General features: G+C 47.9%; 1 protein-coding gene across 7 annotated transcripts in view; it reads left to right on the plus strand.

The window, feature by feature from the left end:
• The window catches only part of LOC138526937 (galactoside alpha-(1,2)-fucosyltransferase 2-like), a 234,519-nt gene that overhangs the window by 61,407 nt on the left and 149,217 nt on the right, over positions 1 to 23,895 (plus strand). For 2 of the 7 annotated variants that reach the window (XM_069637812.1, XM_069637832.1), the window contains exon 2: positions 12,178 to 12,323. The exons of the other annotated variants lie outside the window; for them this stretch is intronic. The gene's annotated coding sequence lies outside the window, so the exon portion shown is untranslated. The remainder of the gene's footprint in view (positions 1 to 12,177; positions 12,324 to 23,895) is intronic. 7 annotated transcript variants of the gene reach the window in all.

Consider the following 23,895-nt stretch of genomic DNA (forward strand, 5'->3'; position numbering starts at 1 on the left):
TCTGTACTAGGCCTGGAGTTCCCAGAATCTGGTGATTAGGCCTGGTTCAAGGGACTGAGGGCCCCTCCGGCCGGCGTCCCCCCTGCTGCACATGTGACCTTTCCTGTTGTGCCACACATCTGGCAGGCCTGTGGCGGGGCCGTGCCTACCGTCTTTCAGTGGGGCATGCTGCCAATCGCCTTCACTATTGGAGAGTGTGCCCTTGTTTACAATGAGGGCGATCTCCCTTGGGCATAATGTGCCCCACGGTCCCCAGTCGGGCCCCTGCGCGGTCCTCTGGTTCTCTCACCAATGGCCTTGTCTGTGCGTGCCGTGCAGTGGTGACACATGGGGTATTTGTGGTCCTGTAAGGCTCTATGATGCGGGCCCCCGTGTCGTTCCTTTTGGCTCCTGCACGGTCTCTCGCAGAGATGCCCAGATCAGGTCTTTCCCTGTGAACTCAGGGGGCTGTTAGGAGTTGTATGGTTTTCGCGCCATGTCTCGGGGTGGGACCCGGCAAGTGCCGCCCCCCTTTGCCATCCTGAGAGAGCGGGCTTGTCCTTCGCTACCTCTGCTTCCTCTTTAATGGAGGGAGGATTCTGAGTTCATCTCTCGGGACCAGTTCGATATGTAGTTAGCCCTTCCGATTCCCGGCACGCCTCTGCCAGTGGTGATGTGGACCTGGGCTGCTCATTCCCCCCGCTGGGATCTCATGTGGAGGGTCCTCCCCTGTCCCTTCTCAGCCGGACTCCTCACCTGTTCTGTTGCGCAGCCGGGGTGTTCTTCCTGGCGCCCCTTGAGTTATGGGCTTCTGTGCGTGGAGGGGAGAGTGCCCGTGTTCCCCCACGGCCCCTCCAGTCTCTGCCTTAGAGGTCCATGGTGCTCGTAGGCCCCAGAGCCCAATGTTTGTTCTCTGGTTTCCCCGTGCCCGGGCGTTCAGGGGCAGCCGGGGACGGGAGACGCACCTCGGAGGTCGCAAAAGCCCTCGGGTGATTGGTTTGCTCTTCTCTTTCCTCGCGCTTGGCGGGAGTTCCCTGCTCCTTTCCCTCCCCAGCACGGGGGGCTGGGTTCTGCTCACTGCTTTGCCGTTGCTGCGGTCAGGCCGCCTTCTCGGAGCCGGCCCCTGGCTCCCTTTGGGGGATTCTCTGTTTTAGACACTGATGGTGTCACTGGAGCTCTTTGGGGGCACCAGGCGGTCCGTCCTCCGTCGGGGGGAGAAACAATCTCTGTAGGCCCAATGGGTGCCAGCGGAGCGAGGTCCTCACACGTCCATACAGGTACGCTCCCCCTAGCGGTCTCCCATAATGCAGTTTTAAATACTTTTACAATGCAGTTTTAAATACCACAGAAAAACACACCTGTCTGAGAATCCTGTCAAGTGGGAGAAAGGCCTAGTTTTCACAATGCAATTTTAAATACCACAGAAAACACACCTAACTCTGAGAAACCTGTCAGTGGGAGAAAGGCCTAGGTTTCACAGTGCAATTTTAAATGCTTTCACAATGCAGTTTTTAAATACTTTCACAATGCAATTTTTAATACAACAGAAAACACACCTAAGTCTGAGACACCTGTCAGTGGGAGGATGGCCTAGGTTTCACAGTGCAATTTTAAATACTTTCACTATCGGTTTAAAGTACAGCAGATTGTGCTATGTGGCAGGGTTACAGGGTAGAGTGATGGCTCTGCTCCTCGCCCAGGCCACCTTGTTAGTCGCTGCTGGTTGACGGCTGGTCACTGGCTTCCCCTGCTGACACCTGCAGACACGATAAGGAGCCACCTTAATGGGAACCACCCTTTGCCTTAGGGGCCCTTAGCCTTAGGCAGCTGCACAGGCAGAGGGCTGAGCCCTGGGAAGGTTAGTTAAGACTGTCAAGGCTCCAATCAGGTGTGGTGAGCGGGCTGGGAGGCGGGAGGGCAGCGCAAACAGGGAAGTGTGGGTAGGGGAAGGGGCACAAAAGGGCACAAAAGTCCACAATTTAAGTAAATTAAAGGATCCAGGAGGGTCGCTGCTGCAGGTAACTGCTCACCTGCCTAGTGTATGGAAAAGTCACGGGCACGGTGCTCTGCAGGCTACCAGACCAGGCCGATAGAAAACGAAGCCAATCCGGGGCGGTGGGCGTTCTGGGAGGCGGGAGGGCAGCGCGACCAGGGAAGTGCGGCAGGGGACGGGACACGATGAAAGAGGGGCTGGGGGCACAAAAGGGCACAAAAGTACACAATTTAAGTAAATTTAAGGACCCAGGAGGGTCGCTGCTGCAGAAACTGCTCACATGCCTCGTGGATGGAATGTCACGGGCAGAGTGCTCTGCAGGCCACTAGACCAGGCCGACAGAAAAGAAGGATGGAGGATGGAGCTTGTTGTCTGCTCCCTTGTCTGTAGCTCTTTTGAGTTACTTGCTGTCTTGCCTGGGGTCTTTCTTGTTGGACTCTGATTCTGCAGACCCCTCAGACTCGTCATTGCTACTATACACTGTCAAGTCTGTGGATTCATCATCTTGGGGAACTTCTCTTGGCAAAATGGTTCATCGTCTTTGCTCCTCTAGTTGCTCCTGAGGGAGTGTTCAAATGGCCCTTATTCCCTTGCTTGCTTTTTGGAGTGTCTTTGCACCTCATATGTAGGGCCTGAGAGTGGATGGGTGAGAGTCTGTTTTCCTGCCTTTTTTCCATTTGACTCCTTCACCACAAGGTACAGGGCTCTTCCTTCACGGGAAATAAGCTTCTGCCAGGCCTGATGCTCTGGGAAGAGGCCATCTAATCCTCAATGACATTTAACTTTGTTAGGTGGGTCCAGTCCTGCAAATACCTCTTTCTTGACCATCTCCTCTACAGATGATCCCAGGACTCTTTTAAAGCTTAGCGTCATCTCTGAATCCATACGCCCAGGGTCCTGTCTTGGGGTCCCACCTGCTCATAGCTGTGTTTTGCATCAGGGTTTTGAGGGAAATCTTGAGTCCCTCTGGCCCATGGTTGAGTGCAGATGGCTATATCGCGTAGATTTGCTCTGGGACCTGCTGCCCATAAAAGGGATATTTCCCTTGGTAATTAAGTGGGGTTGGGACCTGTCACCTATCCTGGTCCTGCTGTGTGCGCCCAAGGTACTCGCCTTGATTTGCTTGGGACCTGTGCCATACACTGTGTTAATGATAGTGTAGAAATGCACTCTGGGATAAGCTCTGCTGTCCTGTATGCTTCTAAGCCCAACAGTGCTAAGCTTTTGCCAGGCGACACTCCAATCTATTGCTTCTATTGGGACTGGGTGCCATGACTTCTTAAGCAGCGATACGCTGCCCTGTGTGAAGGGTTAGTGCTCCTGTGCCTCGCTTGCTCTGCAATCTTGTTGCTGTGATGTGCTTCCTAGTACCATGACCTGGACGTGTGGGGTGATGGGCCAGAGTGCTGTAACCTGAAAACTCTTATCCTCCTGTCTTGCTCCACTGTTCTCAGTTCGCCGAACACAATTCCCTGCTACAAGTTCACGCTGCTCCAATTCAGCTCAGCCCTCCCCAGCCGGCTTCTGAGTCTTCTGACGATGCACTAAGCTGATGCAGCCCTAAGAAGCTCTTCCTTTAAGGGGGGGTTTAATGTGATTGCGCTGTGCATAGGCCTACCGCTTAAGCGATGGTACAATATCAATGGAAGATTAAATATATACTTATCTACTTCATGAGCAGCAAAGAAAGAGGAAGAAATAGTTGGAGGAAAGGTAGTTATATGGAGACAGGGATCGTGATTGGTGAAGAGCAACGTGATCCAGCACATGATCCTATCATTTTGAACTACAGCAAATACTGTTTTGGTTGGGATTGGTAGTTTGTTCTTGTTCGATTTCTTTGGTGTACTTGGCTGCTTAAGAAGTAAAGAGAAGAGTAGGGCATAAAAAGAGCCTCGGGTCTTGACAGAGAAGGAGAACACAGTCCTACCATATCATTGCAATGCCCTCCAGATCACCTTTGTTTTGGAGAGAAGGCATTTTACCTCCCATTGTGCATACCTTTTTTCTTGCATGTAACTACTAATTCAAAGCCCCATATATCACACAGTCCTTATGATCCACATCAGTCTGCTCCCCACTGCCATTTCTCAAAATAGTAGATTGCTTTAGCTGCATGCCCACTATTCGTTCTCTTTACCTTATCCATCTCTTGTTAGGCAAAATGTCCACTGTTGTTCCCTTCAGCAATTCAAAATGGGATTTCCCTTGAGTCTTACAGCTCACATTTGTTCCTTGAAGCAGCCAGAAGGACCACATCTGAGCCAATAACACTGCTCGGCTACAGGTTTCTATAGAAGTGTGAGCGTCCAAATCTGTATCCTTGGTTGATGTAGTCATACTGTGCAAATGTTGCCAAGCTCTGCCATATTGAGTGGTTAATGCAATATAAAGGTTCTTTAGATTTCTTTTAATGTAAAGTTTGCCTTTCATAGTTTCAGAAAGGAAGTCTAAGCTAAGCCTCTTATTGGAAAAGGTCTTCTGAAACCCTTTCATCCAGTATTTGACTGGAACGCTCGGATGCCTCTACCGCACAACGTCTCGCTCCCTTCGGCATCTGCGCCCTTGATCTATGTTGATACCAGCGGAGAAGCGCCCTCTTGGCAACCCTCTCCCTTACGTCCATGGAGTTACTCCGCTCATGAGAAGCCTCCTCCAGTCGTGCCTAAATAGTCGGCGGAGGACGCTTTTTTCAGCAAATTTCAAAAGCTAATGCACTCCGACCCCATGAAGGAGTATTTTCGAGGCTTGTTTAGGGAGATATGCCCTCCTGCGCCGTCCGTCCCAGTTGTGGCACTGGTGATTCCGCCAGCGCTGCATCTACCGGCCGGGCCTCCAACGGCCCTCCCTCCCTTCCCTCATTGTCTCCAGTGGACAAATCTTCAGCATTGCCAGATGTTGCGCAGCTTGATCCGGATGTGTCGGACAACGCACAGGGGGATCAGGACAGCGAGGACCAGCCCCGCTCTGTTAGTGCCTTTCACGACCGGGTGCTGGACATGATGTGTCTTTTGGATGTTCCAGTTCCCAAGACACCCGTTCCGCAGGAAAGGGTGCTTTCGGGGGTGTTCACCTTGTCTCCTTTGAAGCGCACCGGCTTGTTCTTCTAGAAGGAAGTTTTAGCCGAGGTCCGTAAAGTCTGGGAGAAACCACACCCTGGACTGTTTGTTAACAATAAGTTTGACGCTCGTTATAGGCTCCATTCTTCAGAAGAAGTGGCCTTAGCGTTGTGTCCGCCCCCTTCCTCCACAGTGGTGGCTGCTGCTACATTTCAATCCAGACCCGCTTCATCGTCTTCTACAGCGGCAACGCAGGTTCTGACCAAAGAGGACAAGCCTCTTGACTCTTTGGGGAGGAAGATTTTCGCTAATTCAGCCCTGCAGTTACCTCAAGCTAGCGCGGAACTGGTATTAGCGGGGGCAAATATGAAAATGTGGAAAGTTCTGTCAGAGTTTGAGGAATTCATTCCCGCTATAGAGGATTTTAAAGCAGGATTGTTAGATGCCAGGGTCCTGGCGCAGGATATGCTGGAGGCCGCGGCACATCATGTCGACACCTCGGCCCGGGGCCTTATGCTTGGCGTGGACACCTCTCCTCAGGCTTGGCTGCACGCTACCAAGTTCTCTAAAGAGGTGCAGGATAAAGTTCTGGACCTGCCTTTTGATGGCAAGGAGCTTTTTCATTCAACGACAGATGTTGAACTGACTAAGACTAAGGACAGCACCCAGACCGTCAAGTCCTTGTCTGTCTTGGTGAAACCGCCTTTCAGGGCACAGAGAATGTCTTCGCAGCCTCGGTCTTCCTCTGGTTTTATAGGTTTTCTGTATCGAAAGTCCCATAGGGTCGATACTCCATCAGGAAATTCCCGCCGACGGCAGCAACGGGGCCAGTTTTTCTCCCGTTCCTCTGCCTCCTCTTCAGGTTCAGGTGGCACCGCCACCGATAAACCAACTAAATGAAGTTTCTCTGCGCTGGCACGAGACCCCGGTGGGATGGTGCATTGCGTCTCACTGGGAGGCGTGGTAGGCCATCACCGTGGACTGGTGGGTCTTGTCAGTCGCTCAAACGGGCTTCCGCTTGCCCCTTCCTCCTACCACACCTTTCAATCCCCCCTTCCAGCAGTCGGGGTCACCCTACCTCAGAACCGAGATACAGAAGTTGCTGGATCTCAGAGTGGTGGTACCCGTTCCCCTAGGGGAGCGAGGGGAGGGCTTCTACTCCCGGCTGTTTACGGTGCCCAAACCCAACCAGGCTGGCCTGCGCACCATCCTAGACCTTTCCCAGTTCAATCTCTCTCTACCCCAAGAGAAATTCAAGATGATCACACCCTATCAGATAAGGTCCTCTTTACAGAAGGGCGATTGGCTCAGCGTGGTGGACCTTCAGGATGCTTATATGCATATTCTGATTTGGAGTCCGCATCAGAAATACCTACGTTTTTCCATGGGGGAGGAGCATTTCCAGTTCCGAGTGCTCATGTTTGGCCTCAGCTCGGCACTGCATGTCTTTACGAAGATGTCGTTTATCGCAGCTCATCTTCGGCTTCAGGGTATCCATGTGTATCCGTATTTGGACGATTGGCTGCTGCGCAGTCCTTGTCCTCAATCAACCTTGAGCAACCTTCAGTCTCTCCTCCAGCTCCTGTTCCATCTTGGGCTGTCGGTGAACTGGCGGAAATCCTCCATGACGGTCTCTCAGGACCTGATTTTCCTGGGTTTTCGGTGGAACACGATAGACTGCAGAGTGTATCTGACCGGGGACAGAATGGCGGAGCTGTTGGCCACGTGTCAGGGGTTTGCGCAGTCAGAGAGCATGTCGGCCTGGTGGTTCCAGAGGCTTCTGGGCCTCATGGCCTCCTGTGTGCTTGCTCTTCCTCTTGCTCATCTCAAGATGAGGCGAACACAGATGGCTCTTCAGAGTTCTTGGCGCCAAGCAGTGGACCGAGACTCCAAAATGATTCCTGTTCCATCTTTCATGAGAGCGGACCTTGTGTGGTGGTCGTCTATCAGCAATCTGTCGGTGGGCGCGGCCTTTCAGGATCCCGGCACACTAGTGACAATCACAACGGACTCTTCCCTTCTGGGATGGGGTGTGACGTTGGACATTCTTCAGGTTCCCGATCTCTGGTCACCACAGGACAAACTCCTTCATATAAATCACTTGGAACTCCTGGCGATCTTCCTGGCGCTCAAAGCGTTCCAGCCTGTCATTGTCAACAAAGTAGTCCGGATCCGCACAGACAATGTGGTGTCCATCTTTTATATCAACAAGCAAGGGGGTACCAAGTCCCCTTCTCTTGTGGATCTTGCCATTTAGATATGGGAATGGGCGTTTCAGCATGGCATCTGGCTAGTGGCAGTGCACATCCCGGTCAGCTGAATGTTACTGCGGATGCCCTCAGCCGGCGTACAATGGTCAGCTACGAGTGGGAACTGAACTCGGAGGTCCTCTTGCAAATCGTCCAGTGTTGGGACACTCCAGAAGTGGACCTCTTCACAACGGCGTTAAACAGGAAACTTCCCCTGTATGCCACAAGGAACGGGCTGGGAGCCTCCTCTCTGGGGGATGCGCTTGAAATTCCCTGGCACAACATGAGGGCCTATGCTTTCCCGCCTCTGCCTCTGATTCATCGGACGCTGGCCGGCCAGGTTTTGGTTTTCAGAGCTTCAGCATCTGTCGGTGTGTGCACTGATAAGGCTTCCGTTGGTTCCCGACCTGCTTCACCAGAGAGATCGCCAGCTGTGGCACCCCTCCCCACAATCGTTCAGCTTGGCGGCATGGTGCCTGAGTTCAGATCTTTAGAACACCTCAACTTGTCCACTGATAACATGCATATTTTCAGGAGGCCAGGAAGCCCTCGACGAGATCTCAATACAGGAGCAAATGGCTTTGGTTCTGCCACTGGTGCTTAGCCAGACAGCTGGACCCCGGGGGGGGCTACGATCGGCACAGTGCTGTCCTTTGTCTCTCATCTAGCAGAGTCGGGCATCCATGTCTTGTCATGCAGGACTTATCTTTCGGCTGTTTCCGCATACCTATCCACGGATCAGTGTTCTTTTTCGCTGTCAAACCCAGTGGTTAAAAGGCACTTTGCATGTCTCATGCTTCTTTACCCTCCTGTTCGCAAACCGCATCCGACGTGGGATCTGAACGTGGTCCTTACGGCCTTGTGCCATAAGCCCTTTGAGCCAATGGCTACTGTAGACCTTAAGCACCTTTCGTGGAAAGTGTCCTTCTTGGTCGCTGTGACTTCGGCAAGACGCGTGAATGAGCTCCAGGCCTTGTCGCTGGAGCATCCCTTTCTGGTTTTTAATAAGGATAAGGTTTTCCTGAGGACGAATCCTTCTTTCCTTCCAAAAGTGGTCTCTGATTTTCATCTGAATCAGTCAATGTCCTTGCCTGTCTTCTTTCCAAACCCAGCCTCAGAGGCTGAGAGGGTTTTGCATTGCCTGGACGTTAGAAGAGCTCTTAAATTCTATCTGGACAGAATATCTGGATTTAGGAGTTCTTCTCAACTCTTGGTGACCTTCAGTAATCCTCAGGGTAAACATGCCTCCAACCGACTATCTCCAGATGTATTATGGAGTCTTACGCTGTTCAAGGTCTTCAACCTCCAAAAGGGGTTCATGCACATCTGGTACGGGGCAAGGCAGTTGCTGTTGCCTTTCAAAAGTATGTCCCCTGGGAGACCATCGCGAAAGCGGCTACATGGGCCTCTCCATCGGGTTTTTGTAAACACTACTGTTTGGATCTGAGCTTCAGGTCTGATGCTCAGTTTGGCCAGGCTGTGCTTAAAAACCTACCTTTTTCAGTAAGGAGTTTTCCATCCACCCGTAATTCCTGTGAGGAGTGCTTGGGAATCTCCCATAAGTATGGAGGAAAGGGGACGGGACGTAGGAGTATAATAAGGTTACTTACCGTAGTGACCACCTTACTCCTAGTCCAAAGTCCCCTTTCCTCCATACGCCCGCCGTCCCCTCTAATAAGGTTCCTCTGTTATTGCTTGAAGGTGATAGAAAAGGACTGATGGGCGATGCGCTGGGCGGAGCAAAGGAGGGCGGGGTTACAGCCGAGTGCAGTACCCCTCATAAAAAGAGAGGAAGGACATATTTTTTAAAAAGGTGATACTTATTACAAAGTGCTCCCGTCCGGAGGAATGTCCCATAAGTATGGAGGAAAGGGGACTATGGACTAGGAGTAAGGTGGTCACTACGGTGAGTAACCTTAGTAAAATAATCCACCTCGGATTCCCCTCAGCCAGGCTCAGATCCTTTTAGCATAAAGTTCTGCATGAAGTTCTGCACAGGCTTCCTTCGGCAAGGGCTCAACTTTCACTTTATTGCACAATGTCCATAGGTTTTTCTTTTTCGTGTGACTCACGGTTCACCCTGTTCCCCCTCTGCCGGGCTCAGATCCCTTCAACACAATTAGTCTCCCTCAACCGGGCTCAGACCAATGTCAATTTTACATCAATTATCAAAGACTTTCAAATGTGCACAGGGTTTGGCTTGACCTGTTGTAGGACCACTTCAATTTCACAATTCTCTTTCTTTTAATGTTCGCACCCGTCGGGTGGAGACCTAATGGAGACTTTCGAATGAGCACCCACGTCTACGGACCACTCTGTCTACGGTTTCGGTTCTTAGCATCAAAGTTCATTCACTCATCTGATGACTTAATAATCTACTTTATACAATTGTTCTGCTTGCAACCTTGGTTTCCACACAGACCGGTCTGGTAACAGTCTCCCAACTCACTGGCTTTGCTGACTTCACTTGTGCTGCTTTGCTGTAAGAGCCAAGGACAGTACAACGGCGGCAAACGCCTCTCCCCACCTTGACTATCGACGTGGGAGAGCCCCGGGTACCTCCGACACACAATCCAGGATTCTTCTGCTTTAATTCCTATTCTCGAAGGCGCATGAAAGATGCGATCTTTCGGGGAAAAGGTCAAGTGTACTTCCCTCCTTGCAGTCCTCTTCTGTCTTGCCGTCTTCCGTCTTTTATTAACTGCCATCTTGGAACTGCTGTTTTCTTGTGTGCCTTGCCGTGCAAAGATCGTACTTTTATTCTCCGCCTTTTATCCGTGTGGGGAAGTGTGATGGAAGTCAGGTGTGCGTAATGATCAGTAATTGCCTGACCCTGCCAGACCATTGTAGTGGTACATGTCAGGTATACGGCTCGGGTGTTAATCCGTTTTCCCTCACAGTGAGTTGTCTGTGAGAAAGTGTTTGTGTCGGAAAAAGGGGTTGGGGACTTAGTACCTATGTATCCTACCTGGTAGGATGGGGTAAAGGTGTTACAGGGAAGGGGATAATGCGTCTCACCATCCGGTGTACCACTCGTACTCCCCGAAAACCCCTCACCCAGGTGTTCCTCCTGCATGCTCCAGCCCCAGGAACTGGATCCAAAAGCAATGGCCGTGCCCTGGCCACCTGGATGACAGATCCCCATGGACTAGTGGGTGAGACACAAAAGACACAAAATGGAGGCTACAGCAGGGCTCCGGTTGTCCCTGCGGTTCTGCCTCGACAGAGGGCAAGGGGTATTCCTACTGCAGGCCTCTCAGATTACATCGCTCTACCCGAGCGGACCCGGGCACCATCTTGGTTGAATGTCGTGTCTCCTCGCTGCCGGTTCCAAACAATCTGCGCTCACCGGATCCTTAGCCAAGAACGTCCAATAGGTCTTGACGGCTTCAACTTCATTTGAGGGCACTTAATACTCCATCAGATCGAAAGGAAAAGGCGCTTCCAGGCCTCTGTCACATAGAGCTCACAGGAGCCCATCAGCATGCCCTCCCTGATTGGCCACACCCCCATTCTCTAGATCCCTTTCCAAATACCAGCTAAGCCATTTGTCCAAAGCTAATTGGTAGGATTCCTTCATTTGGGAGCCCAGAAGTCCTTGTGAAGTCTTTACCCTCTCCTGAAGTCCTTGCTTTTGTCAGGCATCCCTGGAATTGACAAGGACACAAGCTTTCTGGACCCCTGCAATAGCAGTGGATGCGGAAGGCCTTCTAGATCCCGCTTCTCCTGAGGAGGAAGGAGCGAGATCTTTATGGACATCTACAGAAGGTCTGGAACAAAGCTTGCCCCATCCAGGCCGGCATTATCAGGACAGTCTCTTGCATGTTTTTGTGACACTAATTTGGACACTCATTTTGGACTGCTGAGGAATATGATGGAATATGATGTTCCAGTTATGAGTGTAGCTTGCACTGCTGTGGTGAGGCCCTTAATTTACATCTTCAGTGTGGGGGTGTTTGCCCTGCTCCATATCATGCAGTTCTTTCTCTATGCAAATGGAACCTCTACTGTTATGACCCATATTGTATCTGTTCCAAGTGTAAGGGGTAAGCCTGCACAGTTTGTACTCAAGCTGTCCTGCTCTGTGTGAGCGAAGTGTTAAAAAACGTAATAATGCCGTTGTACCCTTTCTTTATATGTAAGGGAAATTCAGTATTAGTGGTCATTTGTTGCATTTGTGAGAGGGTGTTTGTGCCACTGAACCTTGTGTTTTATCTGTTAATTGTGAGAGAAACCTGCCTTTATGTCATGATGTAGAAAGCTACCACATGGTAATGATTTCCATTCAGTTTTTGCCCACGTTGGCTGGCGGTCACATTTTTTTACTCTCTTGAAATAACTTTTAGTCTCAAAGTTTAAAATATTCCCATCTCAAATTCTTATCTGGGGCACTGCTTTCCCCCTTAGGTTAACGTACCTTTCTAAGTCACAGTTTTCTTATATAGAAGAACTATACCCTAGCGGCCGGGTAGTTTTGGTTAAGTTGCTAAACTCCTAGGAAGAGCACTTATTCGGCGGCTTATAATTTCGCTCCCCCTGGAGGAATCCTCAGCAAACCTTGCAAAAAAAAGTATATGGCCGGCTTTGAATTTTGTCGCCAAGTTGGGTGAGGTTTTGTGCAGGGGGGACAAAGTTATAGGGGGGGTCCCAAAATGTTATTCTTTTCCATAGACTGAATGGGGAAACAAAAAATTTGCGCACGGCTACAGCCCAAACGGCTGGATGGATTTTCACCAAATTTGCGTCAGGAGCATGGGCTTGGGTCAGAAAGCGTGCTTTTGTGTGTTTGGTGGAAATCCGACCAGTAATTTCTTTGCAAAATATTGAATTGCACGTCCCAAACAATTAGTGATATCTGGGTCTGCTCCGCTGACCTATTTCCCTGTTCGCTCCACAGACAGAAGTGTCATTGGATCGCGGTACGGCGTGGTGTTGGAGAAGTTTGGACGCGGCCGGTGGTTGGCTGGAGGGAAGACTGCTGTGCGTCAAAATGTTTGGGGAAAGCTGCCATGGTGTATTGGAGGACAGTGCGGCGGCGGAAAGGTCTGGAAAATGTATCGTACGCATTGCGTTGGCGGCAATAAGGGAGGGAACGGCTAGGGGAATGAGAAGTGGTTCATGTGACATATGCAGGCGAGTATTTTCTGTGGTGATTGGAGGCAGCTGTTGTAACGGTCCTATAGGTTCTGCCATGACCAGTTTGCGGCAACCTCTTTTCGTGGTGAGTGATGGCAGGTCAATTGCAGATGGGGAGTGAATAGCATGTGACATAGGTTGGGTGGGAGCGCGGGTGGTGGTGCGCTGCGAATGGAATGAGGTAGTTGGGTACATGGAGGCATGCATGGGTGATTGAAGGTGCAGTGAGTCTGTGGAAGGATTACACCATTGGGTGCATGGCCGAAGCCCGTAGGCCATAGGCTGTAGGGCATGCACTCAAGAGTGTAGGGCTGCAACATAGGCACCGCAGGAAGGCATGTTTGACTGCGCATCTGGTACAGGGTGGTGCTTGCATAGTGCGGTGTGTGCAGATTGGTTGCAGTAGGGTCAGTGTTGCAAAATTAATGTGGGGAGATTGGCAGTGACACAGTACTTTGTGAATGGGAGTTGGTACGCCCATATTATGTGAATGAAAGTGCATGGGGGTACAGAAGAGAGTGTTTTGTTTGTACATTGTGTTAACTGTTGCAATTTGTTGCTGCATAGCTCCATGGTGGTGCGCAGGGTGGGTAGGACTGCTGGTGGCAGTGATGTGTATGTGGATGGTCGTAGTTGGTGATATGGTGACATGCATGGTGCCATTACGTTGCCCAGCGGTGTGTTCAAGGCCTATGCTGTGTGCAGATTTATTGAAGTAGGCCCAACGTTGTGAAAATGTTGTGGTTAGTGACACAATACTTTGTGAATGGCTGTGGCTAGGGGTGGTGGAGGATGTGGTATGTTTGTGCATTCTGATAAGTGCGACCTGTTTTTATGATTGCGTGTTTTATGGTGGGGGGGAGTTGGGCTGAAGTGCCTCTACCTACGTATGGCACCTTTGTGCAAAATGTTAGCTGCCCACATGGCCATTATGTTAACTGTTGCAATTTGCTGCTGCATAGCGCCATGGCGGTGTACAGTTTGGGTAGGAGTGTTGGTGGCAGTGTTGTGTATGTGGATTGTCGTAGTTGCTAATATGGAGACATGCATGGTGGCATTATGTTGCAGTGAGTGTGTTCAAGGCGTAGACTGTTGAGTGCATGGCCAAAGGCCGTAGTCCATGCACTCAAGAGTCTTGGCCTTGAGGACACCCACTGCAGTAATGCATTTTTCAATGTGCATCAGTTAGAGGGTGGTGACATGTAAGGACGGGTGTGGAGCACATTTAAGCCGTTATAGTACACTGTTGCAAACAGATTGTGGGTAGGTTGGCAGTGTCACAATACTTTGTGAATGGTAGTGGGTACGCCCATAGTATGTGATTGAAAGTGCACAGGGATGCAGGAGAGAGTGTCTTGTTTGTAAATTATGGTAACTGTTGCAATTTGTTGGTGCATAGTTCCATGGCGGTGCGCCGTGTTTGGAGATGCTGCAGTGAAAAGTCACGCAGTGTGGGCACTGGGTGCAATGCTTGTATACTGTCAGTATGGTACAGGGTATGGTTGAAGGGCAGCTTATATGTGCTTGGATAGTGTGCTGTGTGCACAATGCTTGCAGTATGGGCAATGTTGTAAACATTTTGTGGTTACGTTGGCAGTGAAACAATCCTTTCTGAGTGGAAGCGGGTAAGACAATAGTATGTGAATAAAAGGGCATAATGGGTGCCGGAGACAGTGTTATGTTTATAACGTTATGGTAACTGTTGTATGTAACGATGTGCATGTTCATTGCGGTGTGGAGGTTGGTTAGGAGTGCGGGTGCCAGTGGTGCATATGTGCATTGTGGTAGTTGGTGACATGCTGACATGTATGGTTGCATTAGGGTGGGTGGAATGTGTGCAAGGAGCACACCCACTGGAGCAATGCAGGTTTGGCAGTGTATGAGGCACAGGGTGGTGATCTTTGTAGAATGCTTGTGGAGCAAATTGTCGACATGCTACAGCAGCACAAGTGAGTTGCAAAGCGTGTTTTGTGCATTCTATGGTTGTGGTGATAGTTGGAACATGCTACAGTATTTGGTGTGCGGGAGGAGATGGGGCAGTGAGAAGTTGTGTAGTGTGGTAACAGGGTGCAGTGTGTACATAATGTGAGTATGGAAGTGGGCATGGTTGAAGGGCAGCTTATATGTGGTTGGTTACTCTGCTGTGTGCAGATTTATTGAAGTAGGCCCAATGTTGTGAAGCTGTTGTGCATAGGTTGGCAGTAACACAATAGCTTGTGAATGGCAGTGCCTATGGGTGGTGCAGGCTGCAGTATGTTTGTGGCTTCTGCTCAGTGTGACACGTTTTCGTGAATGGGTGTTTTATGGTGTGAGGGAGTTGGGTAGAAGTGCCGCTACGTATGTTACGTTTGTGCATAATGTTAGGGGCCCACATGGTCGCTTGCTTGGATGTATAGTGTTGTGGTGGGTGTGGAAAGGGTTGCAATGTTGTGTGCATGGCCAAAGGTGTGCTGGGTGCGTCTGCACAGGTATTGCATGGAAAGAGGCGTTGCTGGTAGTTTCGGGTTGGAAGGAGTGGATGGTTTCTGGGCCTGACAGTTTCGGCGGGATGGTTCGCCTTTGCAGCCTTTGCAGATATGTTGCGTCTGTCACAAAGGTAGACTTTGTCATGGTGCACTATGGAAGTGTACATTTGGGTTACATGTCATGTGGACGATTCATCTGTCTCCTGAAGAGGTTGCTGAGCGCAGTGATGTGTATTTTTCCTACTGCCAAGGTTGTTTTCTCATGGATAACACCAAGAGCAGTATGGGTCCATGACGGTGTAATTTGTCCCCAGCCAGAGGTCGGAAGGTGTGCTATAAACAGAATTATGTGTCAGTTTATGCAGACTGCTGGCATGTTCTGCACCCACTATGAGATCATGAGGTCGCAAAATATACAGTGGTTCCGTAGAAATGGCATTTATTTGAATGCCATTGGCAATGCAGTTTTCTTTTACACTGTGTAAGAAGCATTGACCAGAATGTGGTAAAAATGTGAGGAGAGGCAAACAGAAACGCATATAAAGAGAAAATACAAAAGAAGTTGCTCTCACGCACGTCACAAAAAAAACCTTTATACATCTACGCTGGAAGACTGAATACCCTACCCAGTTTCATATTGTTTACCCCCACCCCTTCACTATCACAAAAAGGTAGTGGATTACGCGGTACTTTCAGGATTGCACGTGCCACATCATGGGTGTGCGGATGGAAAAATCGTGCATACTTTCATTGAACATTGTAGTGGACGTGCTCTAGAGTGGCACGTTTGTACTGTAAATGTGTAACAGTACATTTCAAGTGTTGTACAGGAGTGACAGTATTTGATGATGGCGACTTCAATGCGATTGGTAGATGTGTTTGTGCCTATTTATGCGTAACCCAATGAAGTAAAGCTGCAGAGAAGATACTGCAAAGGGAAGAAGGCCTGCTCCAGTTTTACAGGGGTGCGGGACACGCGCTACTTTTGGAGGCGCACGTGCCAAAATCTACCCTTTACACCACCTTGCCCAATTGCCATGGTAGGGTGGGAATTAGCCAATCAGGTAGTGAAGGTGTGGTTAACAGGAAGGGGAGGTGAAACGGTTGCACATTATACTCTGCGTACTGAGGGTGGCTGACATGGCGAAACGCATTGTGTTGACTGTAGGTGATCCCTTTGCCATAGATCTGCACAACTATGTCCTGCAAAGACACTTTGACTGCAATTTTGGTTTGGAAGGAGTGGACGCATTGTGGAACGCTGTGTATGAGTGCAATTTCTTGGATATGCATGCACTTTGCAAAGACCTCGCCACGTTTCCAGTAGTAGATTTTATCGTCATTCATTACGGCAGCATGCATATGGGTTACTTGCCTTGCTTAGATTTGTTCCGTAGACTGAGGAGGTTGCTGGATGTCGTGAAGACGCTTTTTTTCCACCGCCAAGGTGCTTTTCTCATCTATAATACCGCCAAGAGTATGGCCCACTGCTCATGGATGTTGTTCCGAGCCAGACGGAGGAAGGTGTCTCATCAACAGAAGCATTTTTTGTGCGTTCGTGGAATGTTCTTCTGCAACAATGAGTTTTTCCAAGAAAATGGCATTTTGTTGTCTCCCATTGGCAATGCAGTTTTGTTTGCTCGTTTACAGGATGCGGCGAAGAGTTTACTGTACTAATGTGAGCAGAAGAAAACACAAAAGCTACTAAAAATAACAGACTTTTTAAAGACTTTTTTAAGAGGCGTTGCAACAACATCAGACGCAGGTCTTATGATGTCAGCGCTCTCCTATGCAGTGGAGTCAAAGTTATGAGAATGGGCAAGGAGCTAATAACGGGCCTGCAAATTGTGTGCCCGTTATTAGCGCCCTGGTCCCTTAACAGGTCCCGCTAAGGGCGGCTGGTAAAACCAGCCGGCCCTAGTGGGACCCGCTAAGGGACCTCAGAATGCGGCGGTAGTGGGTTAACGGCACCGGCATACTTACCGGTGCCGTTAACCCCCTACCGCCGTACTCGTAATGACCCCCAATGATCCATAAAATAGCACAGCTTGTCTTTCAATTGTGTGGTCAGTACAGCCGACACGTGTTTCGACCAACACTTGGTCGTCCTCAAGGCTGTTAGTCCATGAACATTTCTTACAATACAGAAAAAATAGAGACAATCCAAATTCATCATGTTATTGGCACAGATGATGGGCAAAAGAAAATATAAAAATATACACAGAAGAACAGAAGAGGATAAATTCATCATAACAAATCAATGTCCCGGTGTTGGAACCACCAAGATAATACAAATGCAAAAATGTAGAAATTGCATACCCATAGTTGGCATATTGGGGATGGAGGTAAGGTAGCGGCAAAAAGAGACAAAGTAAAGGAATCGTTGATATTCCAAATAACGTATAGCATATTTGTAAGTACCAACGTCATTGCTTCAGTTACTTGTACTCATGGAGTGAAAGATTAAGATCTGATGCCATTAATAAGAAAACCATATCCGATTGAATGAGCAGAGTGGACAATTATGAGCTAATGCCATTAATAAGAAAATCATATCCGGTTGGATGAGCGTGGAGTGGGTTTAATTGATGCCATCCCTGCCCAGGTGCACCCATGCAATAATGTGTGGCATCACTAAAGAAACTAGATAAGGTAATGAGCTACTGCACTGGTTAAAAGAAACTGTATGTGTTCAAGTGAGATAAGGCCCTATACCAGAAAAATGTCTTAAAAAACAACACCCAAACGGTGTGCTGAATCAGAGAATTCCCAGTCATGCCCAAGTTGACCACAGTATCAAAATTAAGCATCTCTGTAAGAAAGGATGAATAAATGTCATTGTGTATATATATATACATATAATATATATGTTAAAGTAGGCAATTCTCAAACTCTCCTTCGTCTCCAGAAAATTAGGAATCACATACCCGATGATTAATGTCTCAGTTGCATTCATACGGAGAAAGAAAAGGCTTTAATATTGCAGTATCCTTTTGTTCGCCACGTGAATCAAAATGCATCTGAATGAGTAAAATAAGAAGAGCCAAGGAACCATGCTTAATGGTCTGTTCATTCGAAGCACTATTCTCTGTAAGCTATTTCCAAGACATTAACTAATATAAAATGATCTTACCTAAATTAGATTAGATCTTGTCATTCAAAACGAGAAGTTGAAAGGTATAATACCATATGCTCAAGATAACGGGATCGATCCCTGCAAAAATTAACAAGCGTTACACTGTAAAATGACTATTGCAGACAGGCCATAAGAATGCTAGCCCGTAGTCATAAGCTACAAAAAGCTGAATTGTACTTAATACATTTACCTGCTCAACATCAAAACCAGGCCACTTATCGAGAGCCGCGTATTGGCGTTCTCGTCATGTCTCCATAGACACAGAAATACTATTGTCTCACAAAACGTGTGTCGGGCACTCTGGCCCGTACGCGTTGCGTCACAAGTTGAGAACGGTGACGTCATTTGTTCACTATTCTCTCCGCATGTGCACAGACAAGGAAAGTTGTAATTGCCTTTTCAACACCAGTCTTGCTACATATTCAGACCTAATTATGCTGCATGCTGACATAGATTATGAGCCGATATCATTCAGTACTGAAGTAGTTTAATAGCAGTTATTTACCCAATTACTTCGACATCTCAAGCCCCAAATCCGCCTTCCTCCTCATACTAAATAGTCAATCCTCCGCCATTGCTAAAGCGCATTGAAATGGAAAGTAGGACAAAGGGGAATTATAATTGGCCATAATCCTTCTTGTTAAGAGATAATTACACTGGTCAAGATCCAAACAGAAGAAGGTGTAAAAACGCATAACATATGGGTGAAGGAAAGGGGTGCAGGGTGCGCTTGGTAAGAGATACAGGCACGAATCAACAGCCCATAAAGTGCTTCAGACAAGAATGAAAATTGCAATGATCTGTCATCGTACTAAGCAAAGACCAAGGAGCAACAATATACACTGCTATATTTGTTCACATTATCTCAAAAAAACATTCATTTCATGGTCTGTGTTCAGACCCCTTTCTATACAGCGAAAGAAACAAATACTTATGCTTTCCATTTTTCTCAGTTTTAACTGAAGGTCACCACCTCGGGTATGTGAATCCTAGTTTTCTGGAGTCTCTTTACGCAGCAATGAGAGTTTTGAGAATTGCTTACTTTAACACATATATATATACACAATGACATTTATTCATCCTTTCTTACAGAGATGCTTAATTTTGATACTGTGGTAAGCTTTGGAATGACTGGGAATTCTTTAATTTAATGCACCGTTTGGGTGTTGTTGTTTAAGACTTTTTTCTGGTATACGGCCTTATCTCACTTGAACATGAACGTTTTCTTTTAACCAGCGCAGTAGCTCATTACCTTATCTAGTTTCTGTAGTGATGCCACACATTGTTGCATGGGTGCACTTGGGCAGGGATGGCATCCATTAAACCCACTCCACGCTCATCCAATCGGACATGGTTTTCTTATTAATGGCATTAGCTCATAATTGTGCACTCTATGCTCATTCAATCGGATATGGTTTTCTTATTAATGGCATCAGCTCTTAATCCTCCACTCCATGAGTACAAGTAATTGAAGCAACGACTTTGGGACTTACAGATATGCTATATGTTATTTGGAATATCAACAATGCCTTTACTTTGTCTCTTTTTCCCGCTACCTTACCTCCATCCCCAATATGCCAACTATGGGTATGTAATTTCTACATTTTTGCATTTGTATTATCTTTGATTCCAACACCGGGACATTGCTTTGTTTGTTATGATGAATTTATCCTCTTCTGTGTATATTTTTTATTTTATTTTGCCTATCATCTGTGCCAATAACATGATGAATTTGGATTGTCTCTATTTTTTCTGTATTGTAACAAATGTTCATGGACTAACAGCCTTGAGGACGACCAAGTGTTGGTTGAAACATGTGTTGGCTGGACTGACCACACAATTAAAGGACAATTCCTGCTATTTTATGGATCATTGACTTTATATTGCAAATTGTTTTGTAAACTATATCATAACTTAAACTCCACTGCATAGGGAGAGCGCTGACATCATAAGACCCATTTCTGATGTTGTTGCAACTTACCTGTCTATGAGGCCATATGATGGCTTTGCAGGTCATTATGTAGTCGCTGCCCCCTACTACTTACTAATTTGAAACTGCTCTGTGGCGTCTTAGCGCCTTCCAACTTCAAGAACGCACCCGTAACTGTTTCTTAATCTTTTAAAAGTCACCCTTACCACAAACTCCCCGTGCCCTGGTTGTAAGTTATTCCCCCATACCTGCACACAGCACAAAAGGCACATCCAGGGATTTTGCAGGTGACGGCCACGAAAATGGAACTGTGGGGATTGTCCATTGAGTTGCTTAGGATGTGCGGCAAGAGGACAAGGGACTCCTGCTGCACTGGGGACCGGCCCTTGGCGTACTTGGGGACCCGCAAGTGCCACATTCGAGGCTCCTCACCATGCTGGCCTATGGAAATGGGACTGTAGCGATTGTCCTATCAGGTGGTCCTCAGGGTGTGTGTCAGAGGAAAGCGCGCCAATAGGATGAAGGACTGCTCCTTCTTAACTGGAGCGCAGCCCTGGCGGTACTTGGAGAAAGGCACGTGCCACATTCTGCACTTGTCAGTATGCTGGCCAATGGAAATGGGACTATGGCCTTTTGCCAATCAGGTGCTTTGGGTGTGCGTCACAGGAAAGGGAGAGTTTCACTTTCCCCAATACTTTGTGTACTGCGGCTGGCAAGCATGGCAAGACGCACAGTTTCCGTCATGGGTGATGGCTTTGTGCAAGATCTGTGCGTGTATGCCCTCCAAGAAGACATGTCTGGCAATTTCGGTTTGGAGGGAGTGGATGCTTTGTGGTGTAGTGTCGAATCGTGCTGTTTTGGCAGACTGCTTGTAGAATGTCGACGCATGGCCTCTTCGTCAACTGTAAATGTAGTGATCGTGCACTTTGGAGCCTTCTGTATGGGTTACATGCCTTGTTCCTGTGTGTTCCATCAACTGAAGATTATGATGAAAGCAGTGCAGCGCATATTTCCTACTGCCAAGGTGCTTTTCTCATGTATACCCCCGAGAATAGTGTGGAAGTATTCCAATGATTCCTGTCGCCAGCATGAGGTCGGAAAGGGTCTCATCAACAGAAGCATGTGTGACTTCTTAAGTGCTGCTGGGATGTTCTACTGTGGGAATGAGAACATTGGTTTGTGATACATACACCTTTTCACGGCAAATGGCATGTCTTTGTCGTACAGTGGCAATTAAATGTTGTTTCGCAATCTACACACTGCACTGAAGAACCTATTGTAAGAATGTGAGCTAATGTTGAAAACACACATTTACATATGAAAACATCAAAAACAGTGTTTCTAGGGAAGCACCTAAAAGAAAAAAACCACAAAGATTCTTTTAAGAGCCACCACAACTAACAACGCTACTAACAACGTCCGCTCCCCTCGTTCAAAGTTATTTCCCCACTCCTGCGCACACCCAGCATGAAAGGTCAGCGAAAATCGCCATAACTGCAGGGTGGCACGTGTTAGATACACTCCTTTTGCAGATGACGCCCATAGAAATGGGCCTTCAGACACTACGGGATTGGGCAATAACGTTTGTGGGTGTGGTGTGTACAGACAGACTGTGATACACGGTGTATTTGTGGACAGAAATGCAGAGGGTGCGGCTATGGCTGTGTGTTTCACGAGGCACAGTGTGCGGGTTTTAGGGTATTCTGACATACATTGACTGAAAGTGAATGGAAAATACTGTGTAGTGGCTACTCATTTTGCAATCTATGATGTGCATGTGTAGTGCTATGGAGTAGCCACAATGAAGTGCCTGATTTTGGTTTCTCTGTGTGACATTTTGGTGACAAGCAATCATGCCGATATTATTGTTGTTGATTGTGCAGGGAAAATTGCACAGGATGTTACACGAGTTTCAGTGCTGTTTGCGATGAAGGAGGCACTTTCCCAGTTCATGCGTTTGTTTCCGATCTCTTGCATAAGTTTCTACCGCACCATGCAGCCACTGATGTGGGAGCGTCACTTTCTATTTGGTCCGTGAATGCAGACAGCGCGGTACATTGCAAAGAAGTGTATTTCTGCCTTTCTTCGACATGTGCCAATGACATACTTCGCCCTTGGGAATATGATGTTTCACAGCAGAAATACTTTTCATCAGCTATAACGTTCATTTTAGTATGCCAGCAATCCCGAATTTTGTACACCCCATCTACATGGGTTGGTGCCCTTCTTGAAAGTATTCATTTTTTTGTAGTTAGTGTTGCGCTGTGACTCTCTTGAAAACGCTCTGCAACACATAAAAAAACCTCCTTTCTAACCGATTCAACTACAGTGTTTACCACACTGCCACGCCTCCAGCCCTGCATGCGTGCATTGGCAATTTCATTGTTGATCTGTGAAAGGTGCTTTCTTTATTTACCTTTTGTTCCTTTCCCAGTTCATTTTCATTTATTATGGTGTTCTTACACACGCCACAGAAGGAACGACAGCAAATGTCCGGTACAGAAGGGGCAGCACCTACCTGGATACTATAGGGGACGTGCCGGGAGACAGAACTATTCGGTGGCGCTTACGTACATAGTTGTGCCAGACATTGTAATGCTCCCGTAAGGACCGTTCGCACGCACTTCGAAGTACCTTCCCTCTGTAGAGTAGCGTGTTCCAGTGCATGCACAATACAATGCCCTTTGCCGGGTAAGGGTCTGTAGTGCGGCACATGGTTTGCTAAGGTTGTTTTACAGCTCCACTGCCCTACAGGAGTGGCCATCTTGTTGCCTGCAGCAGATGTGGGAAATGCTGTACATGAAAGTAAGCTACGTAATTGTTGGAAGGGCAGTAGCCTGCCCACTGCTCTCTTGTGCTTTCATTTCAGTTGTCGTCACATGCAGTACAAACACTTCATGCTATGCCATTAGTGTTATAGGTAGCATTCTCGGATATGCATACATTGTGGAATACAAGAATGTTTACAACAACGAGAAACACAGCTTCATTACGTGCAGCAGGAAGACATTTATTGTGTGCGACCCATGCAGCTACAGCACTTTTCTAACCACCACTAAGGTTGTTTGTGCTCTGCATTTTCTGCTGTTTCCTTATTTGCCTTTACATGCACTAGTATGTGCGTGAGGAAGGTGCACCAACTTTGCCATTTTGCAAACTTAGTACAAACTGTCCCACCTGCATGGTTTCTTCAACTGCACGACCGGCAGGTGACCTCTTGATACTTTCCGTCACACTGCTGAGTGCAGACACAACGTATCTGTTTCACGGGTCATGGAAAGGCAAGCAACAGATAAATCAAAGTAATTCAATATTTACCATGCCCACTTGACACTGCAGGTTGCTCTTCCTTGTTTACCAGTGGCCGTTATACAGTTAGGAGTACTTTAGCCACACATTGGTAGGTTTGCAGAGCCACCCACGAAGTCGGCAGCAGTACTTTAAATGCTGTAGCCTACTGCATGAATCTGTAGGGCTAGCGACAGGGGCGGCGTTACCAGCATACAGTGGATGACCTATGCATGGGTCTAGGTGTGGAACGGAAACACGTGCCCTTCCACAACTACTTAAAAGTGCATTCGAAGATGCGGACATGCAGCCACTAATGGAGTCCTACGGATAGCTGCACTGTGATTGCACATACGACAACCAGGTGCAGTGTCCCTAGGAAACGTCCATATTGTTAATCTGTAGTTATCTCTCGGCCAGTAGTGTGCGGTACAGATTTATCATGCACTGTTAACAGAAAAAGAGAGCCTCCTGACACACTAAACAACATTTACTATGTACATCTGTAAATCGTACGATACACCAACTCTATTCGGAAAAGTAAGGGGTAGCGCAAATGGATACATACTCCAGACAATTTGCCCTTTCCACACGTTTATCATGAGGGCGGGCAAGGAATCAGTAACAAACTGTTGTTAACGGGACATTATGGTTATGTTG

Source organism: Ambystoma mexicanum, chromosome 1q, assembly GCF_040938575.1.
Source record: "Ambystoma mexicanum isolate Mex_15411 chromosome 1q, UKY_AmexF1_1, whole genome shotgun sequence".
NCBI lineage: Eukaryota > Metazoa > Chordata > Amphibia > Caudata > Ambystomatidae > Ambystoma > Ambystoma mexicanum.